The following is a 10000-nucleotide window of genomic DNA, read 5'->3' as shown; positions in this document are numbered from 1 at the left end:
ATATATATATATATATTAGTTAACATTCAAACTTAGGTTTAAATTCTTTGAAATTGAAATGCCAAATATTTTATCGAAGTTTTCCGTGGCAAACCTCGAGAGTTAGAACTGTAACTTTTTTTTGTGAGAGAGAGAGAGAGAGAGAGAGAGAGAGAGAGAGAGAGAGAGAGAGAGAGAGAGAGAGAGAGAGAGAGAGAGAGAGAGAGAGAGAGTATTTTGAATATCTGAATGTAACTCTGTCAAGGTCCTCCCGTTTATAGTAAATATAAGTCTGATGAGAGAGAGAGAGAGAGAGAGAGAGAGAGAGAGAGAGAGAGAGAGAGAGAGAGGAGAGAGAGAGAGAGAGAGAGAGAGAGTCAGTCTTTTGAAAAACCCTTGAATTATAATCCTGTTAAGGTCATCCGTTTTTTTGGATATACAAGTATTTTGACGAAGACAGATACCCGCATCAGTTTTTTCTTGTCTTTGTATCGCAACTCAGGTGAGACTCGAAGCAATTGATTCACAACTAGATAGCCACTTTTTTCTTTAGTTGAAAACACGCATTTTTAATCTTTAAAAACGTTCTCATTCATCAGGTTCCAGATTCAACCGCTGTACAATACTAATACAGTCTATGTACACTAGAGAAATATCACAAAGACGAGAGAGAGAGAGAGAGAGAGAGAGAGAGAGAGAGAGAGAGAGAGAGAGAGAGAGAGAGATCAATTAGACAAAATAAAGCCTGACTATCAACGCACAGCACTGTTTTTTTTCCATCGGAAGTTAGAGGCCCATTTCCCCCCTCCGACCCGCACCCCCAAAGAAAGCAAAAGCAAGCGAACCAATAAAGGTGGAAAAAACTAGAGGTTAACAGTTGGCTGGTGATAGGATTGAGGGTGATGAAACAACTTTGAAACTTTTTTTTTTTGCATGGTAGGGGGATTACACATACTGTATGTATGTAATAAGTAATCATAGGGAAACACCTTACCAAATATAACATTTTCAGTTGAGAAAATACTTAAAATGAAGAAGAGAGAGAGAGAGAGAGAGAGAGAGAGAGAGAGAGAGAGAGAGAGAGAGAGAGAGAGAGGAGAGAGAGAGAGACAGACAGACAGAGAGAGCATCATTATTATCATCATCAGCCATTTCATAGACGTGTCCTTTCACCTGTGTCTCTTTATGGTCTCTCTATGCCAGTACACAACCACAAACAATTTTTAGCTAGTCAATCCATCGTTCTTCCTTATTTCCCCTGCTTCTTTTAATATCTCTTGTGACACACACTGTCATTTCTAATGTTATTCTCCTGTCCACCATTCTTATTTATCTTTTTTCTATGGTGTTAAAATATCCTCTACTTTAGTTTGATCTCCTAGCTCTGTTGCTCTTTTATATCTCTTGGTGTTATTCCCATCAATATTCTTTCAAGAGTTCTTTGAGTTGTAACTAGCTTCTTTTTTCAAGGCTTTAGTAAGGCTCCCAAGTGTCTGATGCATAACTAAATACAAGTAGGATCATGTCATTAAATACTTTTCTTTTTAGAGAGTGTAGCACTTTACATTTCATAATATCATTTTGTTTACCAAACGTTCTCTTTTCTACGGTTATTTTTTTTTTCTCTTATTTCGGTGCCTTATTCTGCTGAAACGCTTATTGTATGTACGTATATTCATTAACCATCTCTAGAGGATCGTCCATAACTCTTATATGCTGTGTCTGCATTTTCGTTTGAACATTTTAGTTCTATTAATATTCCTATGCAGTCTAACATTTCTGCTTTCTCTATTTAAATCCTTTATATTATGTTGCTATTGCTTGTATCATTCACTAAAGACAACTATGCCATCTGTAAAGCATAACCTGTGTGGGAGTTCCCAATTAAATCAATTATTCCATTTTCCCAATCTTAATTCCTAAAAACTTCTTGGCATGCGGTGAATAGTTCATGCCATTAATATACTTTTTGTATAGATATCTACAAGTGTTTTAACTTAATATGCATTTTCTTATTTTTTAATATTTATCATTACTGCTGAGATATTGACAGAATAGAAAGCCTTTTCATAATCTATAAATGTTATACATAATGGTTTGTCATACTCCGTTGATTTTTTGTATTATCTGGTTTATTATATGGATATGATTAGTTGTTGAAAACATGCCTCTAAATCCGGCCTGTTCTCTTGGTTGCTTGAGTCTAGCTCCTTCTCTATTCGACCTGATGTGATATTTGTGAATAATTTTATATATTACTGAGAGTAAACTTATTCGTCGGTAATATTTCAGAACAAAGGTTTCAGATATATTATTCCATTTACATCTTTTTATGGGTATTCTATGTCGGTTTATACCCGCAAAATTTCTTGGTTCGTCAATCCGACGTTTTCTGTCCCTTGTTCTGGTTATTTTCCATTCTTTAGGGCCTATATTCTAATTTCAATGAAAATTTGTTATCTCCGATTCTTATTATATGTCCCTGCCCATGCTCATTTTCTTTTGAGAATATCTTCTATTTTAGTTTGCCATAACATCCATGATGGTCCTTTTCTGTCTCTTATTGTTCTCCTTTCAAAATTCTCTACATAACTAGTTTAGTTGTAACTAGCCTATGTCCTAATGCTCTTATGCATATTTTGATAGTAGTAGGACCATCTGATGCTATTTTTTTTTCAGAGAAAGTGACATTTTACTTTTTAGAATCGCATTTTGTTTGCCAAAAGGTTTCCATTCCATAATTATAACTCTTTATACTTCAGTCTTATGTCAAAAGAAAAACATTTACTCTGTCTTTAAGTATTTATATTTCTTAACAATCTCTAGAGGTTTGTCCACAACTTTTATTTGTTGTCTCTGAATTTTCGATAGAACATCATTTTAGTTTTACTAATTTTAGTTTCTAGACCTACATATCTTATTTCTTTATTGAAATCATCTCTAATCTTTTGCAATTCCTTCCATTATACACTGACCACAGCTATGTCCTCTTCATATATGAAGCTGCTAAGGTATTCTCCGTTGATGTAAATTCCAACATTTTCGAAATTTAAAATCTTAGTACTTAATTTACGCAGGATTTATTTAATTAGTAGAGAGTGGGGTTTTAATAAGTAACTCCTTTCCTCAATTAGAAAATCTTCACTCTCTGTAATTTTGGGATTATTTAACTTCCTGTATGGATATCTTAAACTTTTTTAACAAAAGATTCATCCATTCCTTGTCTTCCAAATACCTTTCTTTAATGGTAATTTTTTGGACCCAATCAAAAACATTCTCATAGTCTATAAATGCTATACTTGTTTGCTACACACTGTTGATTTTTTTATTTACCTGGGTAATTTCAAGGTGAGTTATTGAATAAACAATTCTAAGGCATGCCTGTTCTCTTGATTGGTTGATGTTCAACTGCGATCGTCGCAAATATCCTGTTTATTATTGTAAGTAATATTAATAAAAGGTAATTTTTCAATCATTTTGTGCTTTCTTTTTGTCAATTAATATATTAACATAGTTTTTCCAAGATGTAAAAATAGAGCATTCTAGCAACCACTGCTTAGGGTTCAGCGAGTTTTACTGCTAAAAAAATATATATATATATTTTTAGACCATCTTCTTCATCACTTCCACACCCCACAACTCCGATTCATTCATCATATTTGGTACAAAGTTTTATATATATATATATATATATATATATATATATATATATATATATATATATATATATATATTATTTATATATATATATATATATATATATATATATATATATATATATATTATATAATATATATATATATATATAATATATTATATATATATATATATATATATATATATAGAACTCACTTTACATTAATTCCGAACCATCCTTTACAACAACAAGAGACCGCCAAGTTTTTAAACTGATCTACTGTGTCAAATAACTCTGCCTTTAACACGGCATTTAACCGAACACCACCGTCCTTTTCGTGCTCCTCATAACTGTATTCTTACGCACATAAACTTTCACTTTACTTTTCGTACACCCTCCTAAATTCTGTCAGTAATCCACTCAGCTTCTCCAAATCTGTAATGAATAGTGTATTATCAGTACACAATTACATATTCACCTCCCACTCATGACTACTCTAATGTATCAGTTTCAATATTCGACCAAACGCTCGGTCATTAATCTCTCTCACAACTACATAGATAAACAAATAGAACAACCATGGCCAAATCACTTACCACTGTCTGTCACTGCTAGTCAGCAGCCCTCCTTGTGTCAGTTACCTTATGAAATACTTCCGTAGTTTTTTCTCTACTTCGTTCAAAACTCACTTTTCTAAATCTTTACTTAGAGCCATTCTTCAAATGATCGCTTTTGAATTCCACTTTCATCTTCACTCCCTTCACTACACCATTCACTTCTCCACTAGATCAACATTGTTTCTTCATTTTTACTCTGTCATATACCATCTCAAACCTTCTTTTAATATTCACTTCTTCCGACTGATTTTTTTTTTATTTAATTTTGAACCCTCACTACCTCTCTATTACATTCCCCTCTCTATATCCCCACTCTTTCTCTACAGTTAATCTTCCTTCAATTCGAAAATTATCACACATATCGTTATCCCTAAACACGTGCACATCTTTCCATTTTTCCAAACAATCCTTATCATTAACAAATAATCTGATCATAAAATTTCTATCACTCTTCCGTTTGCCTTTCTCTCCATGTATACTTGTTATTATGGCTCTTCTTAAAAAAAAAATATATTAATTATCACCCACTCTTTTAGAGCACCCATATTCACCAGTCTCTCACAACTTTCATTTTCACAGGGTACGCCATAATTCCCAATGCTCCTCCTACATCTCCAGCACCCCCATCATAACTACATGATTCATTCATCCTTCTACACACCTAGTAATTCATATATTAAGAAAAGAAGTTTTTGTTTTTTAAAGGATGCATAATATCATTGAAAAATAAATATATCATATATCATGTCTGAATCCAAGTCGGAATTATAAAATGCAGATTTATAGCTGGGTTGGTATGCAAATTTGATAATACATGCAAACAAGGTTAATTTCCATTGGTGATTTATTAAAAAAATCGTACTCTTCAATTAGCATAATTGGAATAAAAAAAAAATCATTTATAATCTGAATCATAAATTATATACAATGCATCTTAGTTTAGAGTGAAAAATGTACAGAGCCATTCCTAACTGAGTTTGCATAGAGAGGCGTACATGAAACAGTTTGTGATTTCTCGGTGAATCCAAAGATTACTATGAAGTTGCTGAGAGCTCTACCATCCTTATTTACACGGTTAACTTGAACAGGGAGTATTTCTTAATGATTGTGTATAATATCATTTGTTTATTAGATCTTGGCTGTAAATAATATTCCATTTGCGTATTTACATGAAGAGAAATAATGGCTTATACAAAATAAGTAATGATTTTAGCTAATTTAAAAAGCTTTGCATTATGGCTACATTTGTCAATATTGATAAAATAAACATTTATACCATTGTTCATAACAATTAGTAAAAGATTGTTGATTGCTCAGTATTAACACATTATTTATTCTACTCTTAGACAAAAAAAAACAAAAAATTATAAAAGTATCATGAGTATATCAGAAACAAAAGCCGAAATTTTACTTTCAATTTTTTTGTATGGAGATATGAGAAGAATGTATCACAAAGTAATAGCTTTCAGTCACAAGTATTACTTTCTTCTTCTTCTTCTTCTTCTTCTTCTTCTTCTTCTTCTTCTTCTTCTTCTTATTTATTATTATTATTATTATTATTATTATTATTATTATTATTATTATTGTTATTTATTGCTAAGCTAAACCCTAGTTGGAAAAATAGAATCCTATAAGCCCAGGGGCTCCAACAGGGATAATATCCAAGTGAGGAAAGGAAACAAGGATCAATGGAATATTTTAAGAAGAGTAACATTGAAATCAATATCTCTTAGATAAACTATAAAAACTTTAACCAAACAAAAGAAGAGAAATAAGATAGAATACAGTGCCAATTGTACCCTCATGCAAGAGAACTCTAATCTAAGACAGTGGAAGACCATGGTACAGAGGCTATGGCACTACCCAAGACTAGAGAACAATGGTTTGATTTTAGAGTGCCCTTCTCCTAGAAGAGCTGCTTACCATAGGTAAAGAGTCCTTTCTACCCTTACCACGAGGAAGTGGCGACTGAACAATAACAGTGCAGTAACCCTAGTGTAAAGAAGAAATGTTTGGTAATCTCAGTGTTGTCGGGTATAAGATGACAGAGGAGAGTATGCAAGGAATAGGCCAGACTATTCGGGTGTGAATGTGTAGGCAAGAGGAAAATGATCCGTAACCAGAAAAAAGGATCCAATGTACTACTCTCTGGTCAGTCAAAGATCCCCGTAACTCTCGAGTGGTAGTATCTATCTTGAAAAACTTCATGCTCAACTTCCTTCACCTAAAATTGACTTGAAAAGAAAATATTCTCCTTCTCATTCAATATGATTAAGTAAGAAGTTTTGGAAGCATTTCAAAGCGTTGTAGTGCTATAAATGTTTTAAGATTAACGAGTATTATCTTGACCTAGGGGAACCTTTTATGGCTCAAGAATATTTGTAGATACACCCTTTTTTTCCATTAAAATTACCTGTTCTTTATCACGCTCAAAATATTATTTTTTTTTTCTTTCTAAATTTTTAACTCTATGGCATAATCTTAAATAGATTGATCTCAAAGATTTTGTAGAATTTGCTTTAAAAAAGGCAGGCATTAAAAGAATACTCTTTTGAAATGATAAGTAGGTTTTAATACTAAAATTATATACCAAAGAATCTCACAAAATTCACAGTACAGAAACCATCATGAGTTATCTTTTGACTGAAGTCTATAATTCGAATGTGAAATTTTACTCCAAATGCATTCCTACGTTTTTAAAGAAATTCTTATTAAGTAATGAGGAATAAATTTTATTTACTTAACATTTGAGAGATTGTTAAACATGCAAAATCCTATTTCTAAAAAAAAAAAAAAAAAAAAAAAAAATATGAACAGACTCCTATTTGGTTTTGAAGGATTTTGGTAACTATGACTAAGTTAGCTCGAAGGTTGAATGTTTCCATGTTCATTGTCATCTTCTCCTCCTACGCCTATTGACGCGATGGGCCTGGATTAAATTTCGTCTCTCGACTCTATCTTCAACTAATAAATGAATACTTCTCTATTCATCATCTCTTACTTAACGCTTCACAGTCTTCAGCCATGTAGGCCCGGGTCATCAAACTCTTCTAGTGCCTTGTGGAGCCCAATTGAAAATTTGGTAAACTAATCTCTCTTGGGGTGTGCAAAGAGCATACCCAAACAATCTCCATCTACCCCTCATCATGCTTTCATCAACAGTCGAGTAATATGTCTTCTAGTTTCATTTCTATTCCTGTTTCAATGTTAACCGAAGTTAATGTGGTATTTATTTATTAGTTATTGCTAGGATTATATCTAATATATTGTCATTTCTCATCGTGGTATTATTATTATTATTATTATTATTATTATTATTATTATTATTATTATTATTATTATTATTATTATTATTATTATTATATGTATACGATTTAATACCCTTTAGTTGAATACAAAAACAACTGTATAATATATGTATTTTCATCTGCAGGTGTATTTTAAGTTATATTATAAAACTCTCATAAGTTCATAATACATTCATCTATAAGGTGACTGAGTCTCTGCATCTAGTGAAAAGGAATTTAGAATACCCTGATTCAAATAACCATTAATTTTTAACTCCAATATTTTACCCTGCATTCATTTGCAGTAGTTTTGTTAAAAGAGAACTTGTGAAAGAAAAAAAAAGGTATAAATTTGGTGAAGAAAAATCAAGTGTTCGTCTTTACTTATGGGGGAAAGAGGAGGGAATAAAGAGCAAAAGTACTCCGTTAGTGATGCTTTATTATAAGAGCTGAATATTTCAGTACTGACACTATGTTTGTCTTCGTTCTATTTGCAGACTTCAAAACATAAATTACATTTGTTCCCATTCTCTTTTGTATTTACTCTCGACATCTTGTAAGCTAAGATACTATAATTTTTCTTATATTGTTCAACGGAAATTTCATAATTCTAGCGTTCTCTTGGAACTTTGTGTTTTTTTTTTCATTTATTTTTTATTTATTTATTTATTTTTATTTTTTTTTTTTAAATTGTACGTTTACTAACGTTATGGCTCCATGAATTCATAATGTATTTACATTTGTGGCTTTATGAATTCATAATGTATTTACATTTTTTTCCTCGCTTATTAAAATTTCCCATATTTTTCTTTATCATCTCATAATTTAGCTACTACATTTAGATTCCCTCTACTTGAAATATCAAGATGAAAATTATATTAATTTTCCTGAAAAGTAGGCTACCACTCAGATAATATATTGAATCGCAAAAGCTTGTATAATCATCTGCTAATCACTCGAGAAAGCTAAAGAAAGATATAAATTTCAGTAACATGTGTTATTATGCTGAGTGGAGTTATTGACAAAACTATTTGGTGTCGACCTTCATCAACAACTCCATGAATAAATGACATATCTATTAATTTTGATCATCACTGTTTGTAATTCTAGACCAAAGCGTTGCTTATACGTATGCTGAGCGATAATTTAATTTAGCACCTAAGAGAAAGTAACTCTCTCTCTCCTCTCTCCTCTCTCTCTCTCTCTCTCTCTCTCTCTCTCTCTCCTCTCTCTCTCTCTCTCTCTCTCTCTCTCTCTCTCTCTCTTGTAATATTTATGTGATGTACTTTATAATTTCGTAGTCATAATAATTCTTACCTATTTCATTTATTCACGGTATAGATACATATTCGCATGTCTGTTTTTATGTGGATAAAGGGACTCATTTGTAGCACAAAGACCATAAGATAAAACGTACTGAAAATTAATAATCAAATAACGAAAAAAAAAAAGTTGTATGATTGCGAAAGTTTTGGCAATGTATTGTTTCTAATGATACACTCTAAGTCACGAGATGATGAAGTTTACAAGTCTAGTTCATCGATGCATCAATTTTGCTGTTAGCGTTCAATAATGAAAGTAATAAAAAATATTTCATAATTTATCTCTTCATATCTTTCTCAACACTTCGTGTTTCATGTTTCATATCCGGAATAGAAAAAAAAGTTATTAAAAATGCATAGTTCCAAGTGTTGAAGAAAGATATACTTCATTCTTTAAAAAAAAAAAAGAGTGATTAGAAACTTACGGTATAGCTTTTGCAACGATTTCTTCTTTCCTTTTGATTTAAAATATCATTCAGATTTGTTTAGGAAAAAAAGCTATATGTTCAACTTATGGAGCAACATAAAGTATGGTATATAGCCAGTTTCATTATACTTTGAGCGGGATTAGGGTAGTTAGTTACACGGAATAATGAGTCCATTGTGGATCCAAGACATCATTGTTACTTAGGATATTGGATTCATTACTAAATTGAATCGTACCTGTCTTTGCTGAAGGGCAAAAGTTCACAAATTTCACAACGCGGTAAAAAATATTATATAACGATTTGTATACATAAATCTTTTTGTATACAAAACAAAAGACAATATTTATTGAATGATATGTTAATTCAGAGCATTTTTCAGTGAAGGAACTATGCAGTTGCAACAACTTTATCCGCAAGAACCTGTTCATCTATTTCTTTATTTTCCAACATAGCCAGATATTACTTTTTCTGCATTCTTACTCATAACTAGCGTCAATAAAACCAGCTAAGCACAATGACACACCATATAGAAAATAATCAAATTATTTAATAACTATCAATAGATGATTATGATACATTTTATGGATATTTCATATATAGGAATCACTTCCTAACTAATTGTATTGACATATAAGCAGGCCGGCCAGTAGGAGGTTGTAGGTAAGAACGGCTGGTGTGGGGTTAGGAGTGGGTTACTTGAGATACGATGAAGTCCAGGGATATAATAACT

The sequence above is a fragment of the Palaemon carinicauda genome, chromosome 13, assembly GCF_036898095.1.
Source record: "Palaemon carinicauda isolate YSFRI2023 chromosome 13, ASM3689809v2, whole genome shotgun sequence".
NCBI lineage: Eukaryota > Metazoa > Arthropoda > Malacostraca > Decapoda > Palaemonidae > Palaemon > Palaemon carinicauda.
This window is presented reverse-complemented; position numbering follows the sequence as displayed.